The 18,089-nt window shown below is 41.3% G+C and overlaps 1 protein-coding gene across 3 annotated transcripts in view; it reads left to right on the top strand.

The window, feature by feature from the left end:
- The first annotated feature begins 6,464 nt into the window (after nt 1-6,464).
- The window catches only part of LOC112978801 (nuclear factor interleukin-3-regulated protein), a 79,381-nt gene continuing 67,756 nt past the window's right edge, over nt 6,465-18,089 (top strand). The window contains exon 1 of one of the 3 annotated variants that reach the window (XR_010385516.1): nt 6,465-13,086. The gene's annotated coding sequence lies outside the window, so the exon portion shown is untranslated. The remainder of the gene's footprint in view (nt 13,087-18,089) is intronic. The other 2 variants (XR_010385515.1, XM_064499837.1) reach the window with 2 other exon arrangements.

The following is an 18,089-nucleotide window of genomic DNA, read 5'->3' as shown; positions in this document are numbered from 1 at the left end:
GTTGTTGATTCATTTCACAATCTTAAAAAAAAAAAAGACCAGTCAGAACCTCTAGGGTTTAATAAAGCGAATGGCACTGAGCGAGGCAGATGCTTTTTGGAATATCCCAGAGAGCTGTGATAGTCAGGCAGATTTGCCCATATGTTTCTTTTCACACTTTTGCAAAGGTTTTTACTGATTTGGTTAAAGTGTTGCATGAGTATAGCATTGCCAATAGCAGAGTATTAAGATGTGTTACCCATGATGGCACCATAACTCTGAATTTATTTGGAATCCTCCGTTATGCAACAAAACATCTTGTGTTGACAACCTTATGGAAAACTAGGTAATTGTGTTGGTCATTTGCCGTCTAGTTCATCTCCTTTGAAAGGCAGCTCTTTGCTTGGGTAATACATTTATTTGAGCAGTCATTTTGATTTACCAAGCCATCAGTCTTCCAAGCTTCCACCTTTGCACTTTCTCCCTCATGCTAGTGACAGTGCTCCTGTTATTGCAGATGGCACTTCAGAATATGTTTGTCTGTGTTCCCACTCCAATAAATTTTATTTGCACTATGCTTCTACGTTATAATTCATATATAATCTATTACACTTGATGTGTCTGCTGCAGGTTTACTTGTCTGCCTAGTAGATTTACTTATAAGGCATTGGTTTTGCCGTCTACTTTTGCTTGAAGTAAAGAATTTGTGTCTGTGCATCTTCATGATAAGTTTTTTCTTTAGTGACAAAGGACTGTTCCGTTAAGCTGTTTTAGTACAGATGGCGAGTATAACTGCAAGGAGATAAAAGCATAATTGAAGTGAATATACAGAGAAAGGAATAGCTGCATACATATACAACGTATGTCTATAGTATTATCTATACTTGCAGCATTGTCAAAGACATGGGTTTAGTTCTGCCTTGTTGCTGAAATACTGCGGAACAAGGAGAATGCGGTGCTCCTTCTTATATATATTCACATCTATTTTAATTTAGGAACAGGTTGCTCGTACCTCCATGTTACTGAAACAAATTTACATCAGAGGTGAGTGTGTGACGCGATGTTTGCCCGACGTAGTAATTAAATAGCGAAATGACCTTGGTGTCGCTGAACTGTTGCTGTACAGAAACTTACCCCGGCAAGGCTGCCGTGAAGGGAGACGGCGAGGGTGCGGTGCTTGTTAACGCTCAAAGATGCAGCCTTTGATTAGGACCTGCGTTTAGAGACTACACCCAAACCAGTCTTCCAAAGAAGAGCATATTGACTCATCCCTGTTGACTCCAGCTATAGCATACTGTTTTTCATGCCGACGTTCATAAAGCTTTCATTTTTTCCCATTATCCATGACCCGGTCTTGCATTTAAAATAAGATAACTCTCCAGGGAGGGGCAAATTTAGGAGCTTAACAAAGCCTCTTTCTTTCCAGCTCCATTGAGTCAGTGTTTTCCCTCCCTCCTCCCTCTCTGCTTTGGAAAAGCAGGTAAATATTTATTTTGGAGCAAAATGAAGGCAGTCACTGTTTGTTTGTTTGTTCGTTTTTTCGCTGGCATATAGGGTTGGGGGCAGCTATGTTGGGGTTTTTTGGTTTTGGTCTGGGGTCATAAAATATTCCTTTTGTAGACCTTTGCCTAGTCAAGTAAACATAAACCAGCTAAGCAAAACAAACCATTTAAGACTCTGCTGTTTGGACTCCGTACATTAGTATTTCATGTTCTCAGTTGTTGACCATGAAATGTCTGCTCATGTGTGGCAAAATAAGTACACAGAAGAATAAAATTCCCTCTTCCCTAAACATTTTTACAATGAGGATACGTTACAGGGAGTCCATCTAGAGACTTCATTGGTTTATTGTAATAAGTCTCTGTCAAGAATTCTGAAATTTCCCTGATATTTGAAAGCTAGCTGGATGAAAATTGTGAAATCTTTGCCCTACTTTTTTTGAAGTCTATCGAAGCTTGCATATAAAGTGTGAATCTAGGCTACATTCCTTAGTATGACTTTAGGTCATTTTTATTTTTCATTCTCTTTTCTGTTTGTTTAGTAGACGTGCAGAATGTAGCATTCCCTTCTACATGACTAATCCTACGCAAACCTGTTTATTAATAAAACACAGAGTGTCCCAGTTAAAAACGCTGTTATTGCATTTGCAATTCCAACTTTAAACCTGCACCATTGCATATCTATTTCTTTATAATAGTTATGAAGGGCTTAGTGGTACCTAAAATTTAGGTTTTATTGGTTTCCAATACGCCACTGCAGCGCTTCATTCCCAGCAATTGCTTATGGTTTTGACAAATCTTTGACAAATTACAACAAACTTAACCATTCAGGCTTATTTTTTCCATTCTTATTCCGCACTCTACAGAACAGCAGGTGTTAGCAAAATGGATGAGCAGGGCAGATGCTAGTTCCTAAACTAATCTTAGCAGTGATCCCCATAGCTTCACGTAGGCCACTGTGATAAATCTGTAGTATCTCTAATTGGTTAAGCATTTAGCAGTACACACACTAACAGAAGCAGCCTCCTACAGGAGTTCAAACTTGCTGTAGTTTATTTAGAAATAATTTAAAACCTTGCTTGATGACCAACTTAACAAATTATATTTTCTGATTTTGTAGTTTGCCGGTTTAGTAGAAATATTCTGCACAGCTGTCTCAGTTTGAATACCCAACCTGTTGCCTCTGGTTACTGTTGTTGCACTAATGACTTGCAAATATCCACGTGTCCCTAGCGCTGGGGCAGCTTCCACGTTGGTTCAGAGCTAGTTTGTCTCTTTCTTTGGATTTCACCAGAGGACCAAACTGTGCTGACAAAATGTGGCTTCCGATATTTGCTTCATATCTGATCTGACAGTCTCTACTTTTTTTCTCAAGAAGCTTAATTTAAAGACAGTTGGGAAATAAGTTTAATTTTCATGTTCTGCATGTGTATGTGGGGGAAAGGTTGTTCTTTTTAATATTAAGATAGCATGGTTTTATATAGAAAGTGTAACACAAAGATTGTTTGTTCTCCTTCCTGCATTACTAGCTTTTCTTGTTCTCAAGTTTACACATAAGTGTAAAATTTCGCAGGGCTTTACAAATTTGTCTGCTCTTACTAAGTATAAATTTAGTTTTTCAGCTCTGGTATAACAGTTTCGTACAACTTCACTACTCACCTAGTGTTTTTCAGTTTAATTAATTCTGAAATGCATTTTCTGTTTAAATGAAACATTGAGAATCCTGCTTTGATGCATTAATTTCTTCCAACGCATACTTTTGAGTGTCATGTAAAGATGATGATTTATAATGAAGTTCATTTAATGTAATTCATTTCTTAGTAGTCTCAGAGCACTTTATAGTTGGAGAATTATACTTCAAATTAATTTAAAAATTAAACAGTAAAGTAGTGACAATCATCAGCTATTCATCAAGTGTAAAAAGCTCTCATCTAAGAAATCATTTATAACTGTCTGAGAAGGAATCACCAAAACACTTTGTAAATATGCATTACTGGCCTGTTGGTGCACAGAATTACATTAACAAGAATCCTTGACGTTGACTCACTTTCTGGTGCAAAAGGCTCTGGCGTCAAGGCCAAAGTCATACCCATGGTGGGGGCAGGTACTCACTCATGCCATCCCCTTTATACCCACAACTTAGGTGCGGAGGAGCAACGTGAGTCGCAGCTCCCTGAAGAAGGACTGGAGAAACCAGAGTCAACCCCATCTCCTCTCCGAGGCGAGGGACGGCGGTGTGCACGCAACTACCGCTTTATGTGCAAGGAGACTAAGTAAGGAAAGCGAAGCATGTCAAGAAGCATTGCTGGAGAGTATTAAACAGAAAACATCTGGCAGCAAGCAAGAGCGTAAGGAAATAAGGTTAAACGTTGCAGTTATGCTGTGGAATGTGAATAGGGAAAACTGGCAGATCTCTCTGCTTGCTTGTCGTAATGGCAAAATGAAGTTTGCACTACCTTCTGCTCCTGTTAATCCTACAGAGCCGGGCAGGAGGGAGCCGTTCTCCTCCCTTTCGCTCCTACTAGCAAATTGTTCAGCAACTTGCAGTCAGTTCCAGCTGTGTGCTCCCGCTGGCGGTGTTGGGGCTGCTATTACTAATGACATAAATAAAGCCACAGTCCTCAGATTAGGTATTATCAGCCGTCTAATTTGTCCTGCAGAACTTTTAGTGCTGGTGATTAGGTACCTCAGGTCCGTGGATATGGCTTCATTAACATATTGAGACCTTAGCCTTCAAAGGGAACGTGGAAAACAAGATTCAAATGAACTTTAGACTCTCATAAACAGACCAAATTTCCTCTGACTCAACTTTCTTAGTTTAAATCTTGTAATTTTTAGTGGTTAATGTTTTTTATGCACTTAAGGCTGGCAGTGCAAGGAATTCTAGATGTCTGGTTGTCCTTATCCAGTCTATGAGCTGTCCTAGAGCACGGCTCTTTGGTCCAGAAGACATGCTCAGGTAGAAGAGGTGTCATGGGGATCCTCAGCATGGACAGATCTGGGGACTGGGTCTGAGTCAAGGAAGGGAGGGGGAGATACCAGGGATAAAATTTTGCCATCAGTTTACACTACTGTTATTCAGGGCTGAATGAAAGGTTTTGCCTGGAAAATTACGTTATTTGCAGCACATGCACAGCAGCAGCAGCAAAAAATGAATGAGCAGGTGCACTTACTTGAATTCTGGTTGCAAAACACATTCTAAAAGGAAGAGGACATAACTGTACTTTGTTGCACTCTATTTTTACAGTCTTATTAATCTGCGTGAGACTGCAATGTGACTTCAGTTCAGCTCCTATTGAAAAAACATCAACAATAACCATCTACAACAGGTCTGGGGTTGGTAATGATGTGAAAGATGGCACTGGAGTAAGTCTTTCCATAGACCTACATTATGAAGCACGATATATGAATGGTATCCCACCATTAAGAAGCAAAGTATTAGTGGCAGAGTAAAACCGTCTCATGGCAGCTCTTGAATCAAGGTGACATGAGCCAGGCCTGTAGCAGAGCTCTCTGTTCAGTGCCTTGCTGTTGCAGGGCAAGTCTGGTGTTGATATGGTAAAGTGCCTGGAAATACGAAATACCAAAGGTGATGAGAACAGCCGGCCGAGAACGTAAGCACTTGCACAGCGTCTGACCGCACTGCATGCAGGAGACCAGGGTAAGAAAGGGGCCAGAAGGGCAGCTCTTGTTTCGTGTCTAATTCATCACACAGCGGTGGATTCAGTAATGAAAAGTGGCCAAGAAAAAAGGACCCTATATCACTGACTCCGGGCACAAAACTACAGGAACAAAGACCCGTATGGAGCTATAGCTTTGCGACTAACAATGGACGCTTCTGTGTTTTTTACCTGTCATGACTGACCCACCTGTGACAAGATCTTGACACAGCCGGAAGAATAACCTGTCTTCTCCACGAGCATTCACGTCCCTCTGACAAGCTCAGCAGACTTAATAGAGCAAAGCTCTCACAGCAATAGAGGCATTTAACAGATCAGAGGAATTTAAATAGTACGGTTTGGAAGAGGTCGGCAATGCCATATGTTAGCGCAGTAGCCTGTCAAGTCAAGTGGCTTTCATTTAAATTATCTCTCTGTTCGGTGGTCTCGACCTTGTCCTTGGAGGATTCGTGACCAACTGAAATGCCTAATGTAGCGGCACAGCACAGCAACGTCCACTCTGGGGAGAGCCCGAAATAGGAGAAAAGGTTGTGTTGCTCCTAGAGGGAGAGGTGGTGAGGAGAGAGCGGGAGGGAGCAATTCAGCAAATGTGTGCTGTATTAGACAGCACCCAGGCAACCCTTAATTCATTTCATGACGAGGAAATGGTGCCGAGAGCTGCTATCATCCTGCTGTTTGGTCGTGTTCCTCTGCTGAAGCATTACCAAAGGATAGCCATAAATAAAAGGAAACAATTCAAACCCTCACGCGTGCTTTTTCAAAGTGGAGGATAGAGATTAGCTTTATTGACTCCCATCAATGCTAAAAAGAGCTTCTTGGTTAAATCCTCAAGCATTGCTGTTATTCTACCACACTCTCTCTGGTGTTTCCTAGTCCTTATCATCTGCCTTCTCCTGTGAATGCCGTTCAGTGAGTGTCTATAGATTACAGATATGGGATGTAGATAAGCGCCCAGGTTTCTTACAGATGGAATATTATATGGCCGAAGCGGGGAGGACAGGAAGAAGATTTAGCTTTCATTTCGAATTCTGATTGACTGCAAATGGGCTTAGAGTGCAGACATGACCTAAAACAGTTGCAAAATAATACTCTTTAATCTTCTTCCGAGCTCTGGGTGAGGTAACATGGTTCAATTTAAATTGTGGCAAAACGTGTTTTCAGACTTCTTTGTGCCGGTCCATTTCCCTATTATTGTTAATTGATATTATATTGGATAATGGAAAAAGTTAAATTTGACCTTTCATCGTTTTGGTAACATGCTCTTTTTAAATTATTGTCACTGGTTTGGGGGTTTAATTTGTATTTTAATAAGTTTAATTAAGCAATCAGTGAATATTTATTGTTAGAACAATTAGCGTATGATTTTCAGAAAAAGCACAAATTGAGCCGACCAGCGGGCCAGGTGCAAACAAGTATTTCTGTTGTGCGGTGAATCCAAAAAGCAGCACATTATCTTTCTGAATAAATCTGAGCATGGAGGAAGATCTAAAAATAGTGCCTAGCAAGGACAATAGATCAGTTAAAGCTCAGTGGTGGAGGCTCGGCACCACGCACAGAGCGTACGGAAAGATGAGTCACCGGGTTTAGCTGGACTGATCACCAATATTCGAATGTAAGATAGTAACAAACCAGGTTACTGCTTAACAGGCAAGAGATTTCTTCGTGCAGGAAGCAAGGTGGACCTGAACCAGGCTCTTGCCATTTCTGCGTACAGCGAGCTCCGTGTAAGACAAGTTTAAGGAGGCTGTCTTGCAATGAGTCGTTTTTCCACGAGGTGGCACAAGAAATCAATCATTCTCGTATCAGCAGGGTTGTTTTCTGTATTTTGATTCTGACAGACAGGTATGCCCTAATAGCCTACTAAGCAATTACAATATCATGTTCCCAGCTGAGAGTTTGGCATTTGTTATTGTACATTAATAACCGAGAGATAAGCGTGTGGCAAGGGGGGCACTTCTTCCTATTTGTTGACTAGGGGACACAGAGCAGTATTACCGTCACTGAATTATTTTTTAACTAATGTACATAAATATTCATGGAACACACATGAATTAAATTACAAAGGCATCTGTTACACCATGAGGGACTTGGTGCTACAATGGGCACTTAATGCTCAATTGGAAAACAACAGCTATAAAGAACCCTCTCAACCCAATCCCTCTTCATGTGGATAAGATACTAAAATTTATAATAAATCCCTGCTGGAGTCCACTGAAATATTAAGCGTAATGAGCTTGTGGGAAAAAAAAAAAAAGGCGGATAGGCCGTGGCAGTTTTCATCTGAATTTTTTGCAAGGTGTAGTGAAGGATACCTTCATAACCGGATACCGGGAAAAGCAACAGTCTGCTTGTGAGTGAGTTTTGCGGCCATCAGTTTGAGGTGGGCTGGCGTTCACCTCTGAATTTTCCACGTTGTGGGGGGATTTTCTTCTTTCACAGAAAACCCCCAAGCACACACATCCTTGTTATAATTGCTCCTCCTATTTAAAATGGCCTCACTTGCAGCAGAGGAAATCGACCTCTCTTTCGCCCGATGCCTAGAGATGGGATTCGGTATCAAGCTGTTTCCTTCTTTTCCAGGTCTGCTAGTATCGCCGGTCTGACTGCAGAGGCCGAATAGGACATAAGCCCTTAAGATGTTTCTCGTGGTTTGAGTGTGGTGCGGAGTTCTCGCGCTTTACTGGGGCTTGTTTCGCCCTCAGCCAGGGGAACTGCAGCAGGAGCGGGCAATGGCAAGAGAGAGGTTTTTACCAGCTCGCTTCTCAGCGCTAAGTTTAGCGCAAGCCCTACCATATAGGTGGGGTGGGTGGCAGGGATAAGAGTTTTTTCAGAAAGGGCATATTCCCATTTTAAAAACGTTTGCATACTGAGCCGCTTAAGTGTCACTGACACCGTTGATACTACCCAGCCCGATATAGGTTAATACAGAAATAGGTCAGCTCATAGCAAAAGTGCTTCTGTCTGTCTAGGAATTAATTTTGTCATGACTGAATACTTGAACACTGTGATCCCGTGTTGTGAAGTGAGGAGCACGATATAAAGGCTTGGGGTCCTGAAGTGCCAAAATTCATTTATTGTCCTTTTTTTTGACAGGAGAAAATTTAGGTTATGTACAACTGTTCTAGTGAGACACATTACCACATGCATTATTACTAACATACTTAATTACATTAGTTTTAGGTACATTGCCCATGTAAAGAGGATTACTGAGAAATTAAATGCAGGACATGCCTGAACCGAAGCAAATGCAATGAAGTGTTCCAGTTTCTTGAAATCTCTAGATCTTTTGGATTCCTGAATTATAGTGCAATAATTACAGAGTCATTAGAGAGGTTTTGCTTTATTACAAAACCTGCAATTCTTGGAATTCTTTTAGCATAGTCTTTTTGTTATGATAAGTATTCAATAAAGTAAATTTCAGCCCTGGACAGAAAGCCAAGACAAAATCATCTTACCACAAGAATCTCACTCTATGCTTCATTTTGCTTTAAATGATAGACAGAGTGACCCTCATTCTGGGTACAGCATTATAATCATGGGGTACTATGGACTTGGGCACCTTATCCCTACCTCCTGGGATCTCAAAGACCTTTGCAAATAATCCCTGGGATCAAAAACTGAAGTGATGGAGATGGGCTAATTCATCTTAATACACTTGAAAGAAACACGCCTCGCTGTGTGCCTTTCCATAATATTAGTTATGTCCTCTTATGGAAGTGGTGACTTGAAAAATTTTGGTTTGAGCCTGAGTAGCCTTAAGCTATGGAGGAGCAACCTTTAATGCAGAAAGTCATCGTTAAACCAGTTTAGCATACAGAATGGTGCCTGGTTGTATATTTGAGCATGAATACAACTTCCATTTCTAAATCCAATTTGTAACCTTTTTAATCAGGATTTTTTTTTTTTATCTCCTTTAATAGATAATAGACCATAGCAACTGCTGCAGTTTTTTAGCACTTCAGAGCTTCTAGAGATCCAGATAAAATAGCTTTAGCGAACCATCATTCTCCTCAGAATGAATCAAGTGGGTTTAAAATAGGGATTACCTGCGTGGCTTAGTACAGCTGAGTCCCACCCCAAATCTCAATCTTTCCCGGAATTAGTTTTCATTAGGCTACCTCAGCTCACTTAGATTTTCTTGCCCCTCAGGCTCTCGGCTCTTACTCAGGTACGTCTCTACTACCCAGCCCCTCCCGATGACGTTTATCCTACCAAGAGCTGGCTTCCTCCGCCTATGGGCTCCTGGATCTCTTCTTTTAAAGACTTCAGGATTATTTTGCTTTTTTCCTGTTTGTTTATTTTAATAGGCAGTCACTGCGATGGCCAAGCTTCAGTGCATTCATGCACTCTGGCAATAAATGGTTTGCAAAATGGTGTGGTTAAGGCTGGAGATGTGAGACACTTTAATGACTGGCACAGGTTTGTGGAAGGATTTTTCCACATCTTGAAAATCCTTTACATGAGCCTGACTAAATTTTGTTTGAAACCTTACTTCCCCACAGATTTTGCTGTGAATTTGAAAATGCCAAGATCCCAAACCAAGCACTTTGTTTGTTATGACTGAGTTGTGCTCACTAAAGAGGGAAAGAAATGATATGGAGGCATGAATTTAGGGGAAATGATGCAAAATGAAAGCAGCAGGTTCTGCATAGTCAGGGCAGGAGCTGCAACTCTCAGGCAGAAAGCAAGAAAGGGGAACTCGGAGTGAGAATAAGCCCGCTTGGGTTGCGAGTTACATTTTTGGAGAATAACAATATCCTTCAATAAAGTAGCCCAGTACAGTGGCTGTTTTATTGTGCGAACCCATGTTCATGTCTTTTCTTCTGTATTTGGACGGCGTAATCAAATACCCCTTCTCTGCGTATTCCCGAGATAAGGAGGTTTTCTAGGAGCTGCTTTCAGGGCACAATAAAGAGAGAGGGTACTTCACGAGCCTCCAAACATTTGAAGGCTTTAACCGAGCTTGAACCAGACTGTCTGGAACATGTCCATCACCAGTTAAAGCTGTAATGAAAGAGATTTGAAAAGATATGGCTGCTTTCTTTGTGTTTTCAGATGAAAATACTCCTTGGCTTTCCTTTGTGCAGGAGTGTTTGGCCAGAACTCTTAGGGGAAAACTGAGAAGCCAAACCACATGCTAGTTTACTGAGATACTACTAGGTGAATGAATAAATAATGGGTAGATAAATAATTGAATCTCAGATTTTTTTTTTGATGTTGTAAACAAAGATTGAAAGTAGTCATTGGGGAAATCTTACTCTTCTTATCTAGTACTCAGGATTCATTCCATTAGAAGTATTTTCTTCTGAAGTGACTATATGAATAAGCACATATTAGCTGTATTAATTCCGTCTGTATTTCACACCTGTAGATCATGTGAGCTGGGTGTTGTTTTGGCAAGTACAGTATATCCTCGGCTCAAGGCAGTTCTAAACATTAACCTGTCAGCCAGTCTTTCTATCTGCCCTTATTAAGGGCTTATAAAAAATAAATAAGAATATAATTCTACTGTGTTCCAATACCAATTAATGCAAAATTTTGCATATTATATTCTGAGGTCTGAGTACAGTAGTGGCAGAGAGGAACTATTGGGTTGCAAAGCCTACATTGCTGTGAGTTTCTTCGATGAGTAGGTGGGTCCACAGGCCTTTCCTCCCTCTGCATCACAACAAAGCCGAATTTCCTTGTGCTCTTTCTACTTTCCGCTCGAAAGGAGGGAGCTGCTGAGACCTGTCCTTCTGGGGACCAGGTTCCTGCTCTGCCTGGCTGAGAAGCAGAACTTGGCTTCCAGCTCCAGCAGCTCAGTCGAGAGCTCCAGCCTTCACCTCTCTTCTGAGCTGAATTTTTCTGTCTGCTGCGGTACCCGTGCATAGTTAAATATTCATATGCTCTTTGCATTAAAATGTATTTGAGATCTGTTAGGCAAGTCACTTAACATTTCTCTTCCAGTTATATCCATTGGTAAAATGAAGATTAGATCTTTGGGAACAGCTTGAGTTTGAGCGTTGGCCCGTCCTGCAAGAAGGGATCCCTAATAGTGGTGGTAGCCCATTCCGGGCTGCCCTGATTTCTGCCAAGGTGACTCTGTCTGACACCCTCTGACTTTAATCTCCATGTCACAGCACAAGATGAAGGTAAACCTGTAGCCCGAGGCATTGCGTGGGAGGAGGTTTTACAGTCACGTTAGCATGTAATCTCGGGCACCCATGCCCTAGTGTTGGTGGTATGAGCGCTCTCGAGCCGTGCCATAGCTCTCCTGCCGCTCCCCAACCCTGCGAAGTCCCTGTCACCGCACGGGAACTCAATGCCGGGGAGGATGGGGACCGAAGTTAAGGCTGGTCCCTCCTAGGCCCTCTCGTATTTAGGTATGGTCTTCCCTTTGCAAGACGCTGTGTACTTCCATTTACAGCTTGCAGTTCCCCTTTACAGGAAAGGGTCCGAGCAGAGCGCTTTTGAAGGCAGAGGGATGAACTCATACTTAAGATCTGCGGCATCGCTAGGTATTGTAATTCCCTGCCCCTGTAACTGATGGCAAGTCTTCTAATGATGGCAGAGGAAACAATCTCTTGAGTTTCCGGAAGGTTGACCGTGGGCGCTGTGCTGCAGGAGCTGGGACTTCTATTTCTTAAATGGCAGTGTGGAAGTAAGAGTGAAAATATTTTTCAAAGCAGTAAAATATAAACTAAACTCAGTGGGAAAGGGAAATGTGTGCTAATATACAGTGCATATATATGTGTGTGTGTGTGCACATGCGTGTGCATGAGTATATATCTATATGTACTTCTGTAGTGTGTGTGTTTCAGGCAGCAAATCACACACCCAGAAATGTTGGCTCCTCTTTAGGCATAACATGTTGAAACAGGGTATTTCTCTCCCTAACTAGAAAGAAAACAAAATTCCACTTTGGACTGGACTGGACTCCTTTTCTCTGTTCCCGGACATTGTTGTCTTTTCTCTGTAGTATTTGCTATTCTCGTTTCCTTCAAGTATGCCTTGTCTCTTCACAAAGCAATTTGGGACAACTTGGATGAAAGCCACCAGATAGAAATACACTTTTAAGGGAAAGAAAAAAAAACATTAAAAGGGTTGTAGACAGTTTCATCCTCTTAGAACAAAGTGCTTATAACAGTGTGTTTGGAAAACCTATTGAGCCTATGGCACTTACTTCCAGGAAAGAAAGACAATGTCTTTTGTGCTGCTCACATTTATCTGCCAAGACTCTTTTATGAGAGATCACAGGAGACCTTTCTTTCAAGGCTGTAGATTATACAAACAGACTATTTTGTATAATCTTAAAGGTGAACTAAGCGGGAGCTCAAAGTGCTGAAAATCAGGCCAATTTTGCTCAGATGCTTCACTTGCGGGTCCTCAAACAATTGCAGATTTGGCTCGACTCTTTAAAATCTCTTGCGAGGGCTGCTCCAGATCAGCATCTGTCTTCTGATATTTTTTTCCAGACTTTTTTTCAGCTGCAAACCTCAGGATATTTAGCCACTCTTTCGGTGCTGCATGGGAGCAGCAGCACCGCGGGCGTCACGGGCCGCTGCTGGGTTCATGGCTGTCTCGTAAGCAAGCGAGCCTGTGTGTGCAGCAGATATAATGAGAAGAGGTGAGTTGGAGCAACTGCGCAAAGCATTCCTGCCGGCTCGCGCTCGTCTCCCTTAGTATGCAGGTCATGTGCAATGCATGGTGCAGAGTCACTGATGTAATTGCCAAGTTTCCAGCATCATGTTATGATTCATCTCTAAAGAGTCAGTTATCGGAAACCGAGCAAATAACAGCCCTATTTGAGATCAGTTAAGACACAAGGAGATCCAACATCATTTTGTTGCGTCTACAGAAGAACAAATCTGCATGGTCTTGGGATCGCTGAAAATTAGTATCTTCCTTGTCAGAAAGAAAAGGATAATCTCACAAGACTTTTTAAGGTAGTCCAAGGATTTTTTTTTTTTTTTCAGGTGGCTTGATTTGTATCAGCAAGCCAGCAAACTTGATATAAATGATATTATTTTTTGAATTAATAATTTTAGTTTGTTAAAGAAGATTTGATTCGCCTTGTGGGGTAAGAACCAATATATTTGGATTTGCAAATTAGCAAATTTAGTGTTAAGATTTATATATAAGGTTAACCAAAAGCCTATAATATACCTGTGTATGTTTATTTAGGCAAGTCTGTAGCTTATTACATTAAAAATGGTCAATGACACAATTCTGATTTACTCAGTGACTATTCTTTTATTCATGCCTGGTGTCAAATTGCTTTTGAATGGAGTCAGAATTCAATTAAAATGAACACAAATGGCATTTTAGAAGTATTTCTATTAACCAGTATGACCACTGTAAATGTGCTGGATACGCAATGTATTTCAAACATCAAAATATGATTTTGATTTTAAATGAATGGATCTAGTTAAGGAAATAAGTGTTATCTCCAGAAGTGGAAACGAATGGGTTGTTTTTGGTCACCGAGTCTCTCTAGAACTAGTAGATCTCAGGCTCTTGCGTCTCGTTTCACTGGAAGACGAAAAAGTGTGCATGTCAGAGGGGTGTTTATTTTTTATATCTCATTCAAGTTATCTGTAGGTTCATGCACAGGACTGAACTAGTCGAATAAATTGAAGAGCGTATCTTCTCCGTACTGGCAAAAGAGGCTCTCAGTGTCCAAGTGTGATTAAGGGCGACTTCCTAGTTCCTTAGCTCAGTCTTTAAAACTTTGGCAACAAGCACGTACTGCTTCCTTCTTGGAAAAAAAGGAATGTAGAAGGTTTAAATGCTGTGTTTTTTAATTTGCAGTTCTCTGCATGGTCTCCTCCCAGTTCTGCTATTCTCTGGACATTGTTTGGATTTCACGGTGTACCAAAGCACTCTCTTGGAAGGGGGAGATGCCAGAAAGTGATTGTGTTTGGTCTAAGGTGGCATTTGGACTAATCTATGCTAGCTAAGGTTTCAAATTATTTTGCACGCCCTGAATTCTCTGTAGGTATGAAGCACCAAAATTAGAGAGATTTGAGACTTGACAAAATCATGAGGTTGAATATATTTTTTCAAGAAGTATAAATACTCCCCCAGGCTCATTTGTAATGTAAGCCAACTTTTAAGTAAATGAGTGAACTTTAGGTAAGATTTTGGGTTTTAAGCAAGCAAATTCTAAGTAATTTTATGTAAGTGTGGCCTTAGGAGTTTATTTTGGTAAGATTTAGATTTTAAGTAAGTAAATTCTATGTAATTTTATGCAAGTGTGGCCTTTGGAGCTTATCTACAAGCAGAGCTCTGCAAATAATGAATGTATCAATTTTGTGCCTGGACAATAAAATAAAGTTAATTCTGAGTCAAATGAAATCCTTCTTTGACCTGAAATGAAATATTCTGTTTAGCTTTGAGGACAAGGAAAGGTATCATTTAAAAATGAATTAATTCTAACTTCTGTCTTTGTTTCAAGATAGAACAGCAAAATGTTGCATTCATTTTAAAATTGCTAAAATCTTGGATATTTAGTATTTCTTATGCTTGAGATCGTTTGCACATTCATCGTCAATCTGAAATGGCATTTTTCAGTGCAGTTCATCTGAAAAATGTTCCCTGGTTCTTCCTGTGAAGCGTATTGTATTATAATACCTTGATTTGTCTGAATATAATTCACTTTGTGCAAACAAACTGTATTTATAGAATGTTCTTCATATTTATAAATGCACTCTTAATTAGCATGCTTCAAAACAAGGACAGCATAAGTGTATTTAATTTGGGGAAGTGCCTCATATTAGATGCACAGAAACAGCATGGGAACTTTCTTGAAAATATAAATAGAACGATTTCTATTAAACAGGCAACTAGATCTAAAGGGGAGGCCCCTGTTTGAGAGCAAATAGGAGGCCGGCCTTTTACATTTCCCCTTCACCAAGAAAATGTATAACCTACTTGGCGTCTGCTCCTGATGATTAATTTATAAAGCATTAGTATGAAAGGGATGGGTGAAACCACGTTTAGGGAATGAAATATGTTCTGATGAAAAAATACTTTTGATGCCTTCTGACCACTATGTGTTTGGCAATTAGAAAAGTGCTAACTCAAGAATTGCAGTGCGAGAGCATATGAGGCGAGACTACTGAAGAACAACAGGTACTATCTGAAAATAGCTAGTATGAAAAAAATAACAAAGATGCAAGATTTAGTAAAATGGCTAATGAAAAGTAGTGTTGAAGCACACTGTAATTCACTCTCAGCCTCTTCCCATGAGGATGGGAAGATGAGGGCTGCTCTCTCCTGGCCAGAGCCTGGAGGAGCGTGAGACCTGTTTGGAGGGACAGCCCGAGCATCCTCCTTCCCAGTGCCGCCTGCTCTGGTCAACATTTTGGCTTTAACGGAGCAGGCAGGCTCTCCCCGAGGCACCATCCCAGCCGGACATGAGGGCACAGAGGGGCAGTTGCAGCTGCCCCCAGCATGCTCTGACACGCAGGTCCCCACATTTCGGTCGGGCTGAGCTCACTGACCACCACGAGGAAGGGCCACCAGCCCAAGACCTAGCTGGTCAGCGATGGCACCATCCATCTTCAGGGAGTCGCTAGGAGTGGTGGTGTTGGGTCGCGCAGGATGCCAGCTCATCCCGTGTCTGGCTAAGGTTGCACGCTTGGCTAAAACCGAGCAAAATGGCCAATAGCACATGCCTAAGGCATAAAGTGACACTCTCCCAGAATCATCCTTCAGTGTCCAGTGATCTGTGGCTCACATGCTCCCTGAACCAGTGGGCTTTTTGTGCCCCTTGTCCATTTGGCTGGTAGCTTTCATAATCCATGAAAAACGCTAGCATCCACAACCTCCTGCAGCAAGAAACTGAGCTATATGTGTTGTATCTGCAGAGTAAGGAACCCAGGGCCTCATCTCCCTTTTGGAATTTCTGGGAGAATACTTGGATGTGTTACTAATATCATCAAATATATCCGTAAAGCACCCAAATGTAGTAATTATCTTGCTAGCTTAGGCATTCGAATTTGAAAACTGGGCCTTCATGAATCATTTACTTTAATGACCCTTAATTGCCACAGATTTAATTCTTTTTTTTTTCCAAATGACCAAAAAGGGCGTTATCCGCTTTAAATTCCAAAGGTTATCTGTATTCAATGAGTTAATGCTAATGGAAATGTATATTATGTGGTAATGACTGTAATTATTACATCTAAGGACTCAGGAATCTGTTTTTAACATGGTTTCCTGAGGAAATTATGATTACACAATCTCTACTTGTCTGTCTGTCTTCCTTTTCACTTAAGAACTTTGAGCCTGTTGGCCAATTTTATCCAAGTTTAGAAGAGTAGAAGTCACGAAGATACGTGCTTACAATGTCTGTGAAATCAGTGCCTAAGCAGAAGGGAGAGACTTGAATTAATATAATGACTAAGTTGCCTCTGCAAAGATACCTTGCACTTGGCAGAAGTAATCCAGTCAATCAATGTGCATGTGTAGACTGGCTGGTACCGTAAGCATACACTTCACTCCAGATTAGTAGTTATGAACTGCCCTGTCTCTGGGCTGTTAGAAGAGACTCAGGAGAGCAGTAAGGAAGGCGAATCTGTAATGGGTACAGAGTTCAGTGGGTCATGAAAAGCTGGGTATTGCTACATCTGCTGCTTTTGAAGAGCAAATTGTTTAAATCCTAATGATCGACCTTGCTCGATGGTCCAAAGATTATGGCAAGGGCCTGGAAAGAAGGAGAAAGGAGGAACTGTGTAAAACACAAACCAAAAAATAGCCCAAGTCTAGTAGGAAGTAAGACTTAGTGAGGACAAGACAATCTCCTAAAATACTGAACCTGTGATGCTTTAAATATAAGGATATTCACAATGGATTAATTTCATGGATGAGAAAACATTTTCTTCCTAAATGGACCTCTTTCTGTTTATCGAATGGCTTGGAGCAGGTACTACTACATGTGCATACTTTTAAGGTTTGGGGAACATTTTTCCATATCTATCTATCTGAAGGGGATCTGGAAATTCAAATTGATAGTCTGGTTGTATATACATCCTAGTAAAGCTTGGGCTGTTGCTCTGCAAAGTATGTATTAGAGATTTTATATACATTCAGTATATTGTTGCTGATCAGTTTTATGAAGTTCCTTTTGGTGAGTGGCTGGCATTTGTTTGAGGAGGTTTGATGTTTGCAAAATTTACATCTTTGGTTTTGTAAAAATGTTTAGGAAGCCTGTAGCATGGACACATAAGAGCATATGAGCAAGTGGAACCCAAAATATCCTTGTCATTTCAGTTCTTTTCCCTAAAGCAAACGTTTCCACTGAGGTGCTCCACCAGAGCTCTCCTACAGCCTTTCCTACACATTTCTTTTCCACCAGCAGACCTTGACTCTTCTACTCGTGACCTCTTAAAGCAGAATGATAGATACACCTTGGTCTCCCTGTAGAGGAGGACTTCTGGTGCCTCGCTTAAGCTTGGGCGCAAGGTAGACGGTGGGTGGCTGAGGGCTGCTGGGGGTGCGGGAGCAGCACGGCCCCACCGACAGTGTCCCCGTGTGCCCCGGCGGCTGGGCCAGCCCCCTTCCTTCAGCTGGCCACAGCAGCTCACGACCGACAAACTTTTTGGCTTGGTGCTGCCCTGTGCTTTGCAGACGTTCCCTGAAAGTCATTAGGGGAGGCGTAATGGAGCTGGGCAGTGAAAGCTCTCAGGATTGCAATTTAGACACCTAATTTCTTTCTAAATCCCATTTTAGCCCATCTTTTACTGGATATGGCCTATAACCTCAATAAGCTATTTTGGTGCCTCTTTAAATACGGAGTGAGGACAAAGATGATGATGTTTTTCCACCTCCTATCTTTCCCCTCCTTCTTAGACTTTCTCAAGATTCTCTTGAAAAGCTTTTCAAGGGCAAGTAAAAGTAGACTAAAATTATACTTTGAATAGAATGGCATGAATCATACATACAA

This window comes from Dromaius novaehollandiae, chromosome W, assembly GCF_036370855.1.
Source record: "Dromaius novaehollandiae isolate bDroNov1 chromosome W, bDroNov1.hap1, whole genome shotgun sequence".
NCBI lineage: Eukaryota > Metazoa > Chordata > Aves > Casuariiformes > Dromaiidae > Dromaius > Dromaius novaehollandiae.
Note: the sequence above shows the minus strand (reverse complement) of the source record. Positions and strands in the feature narration are given on the sequence as shown.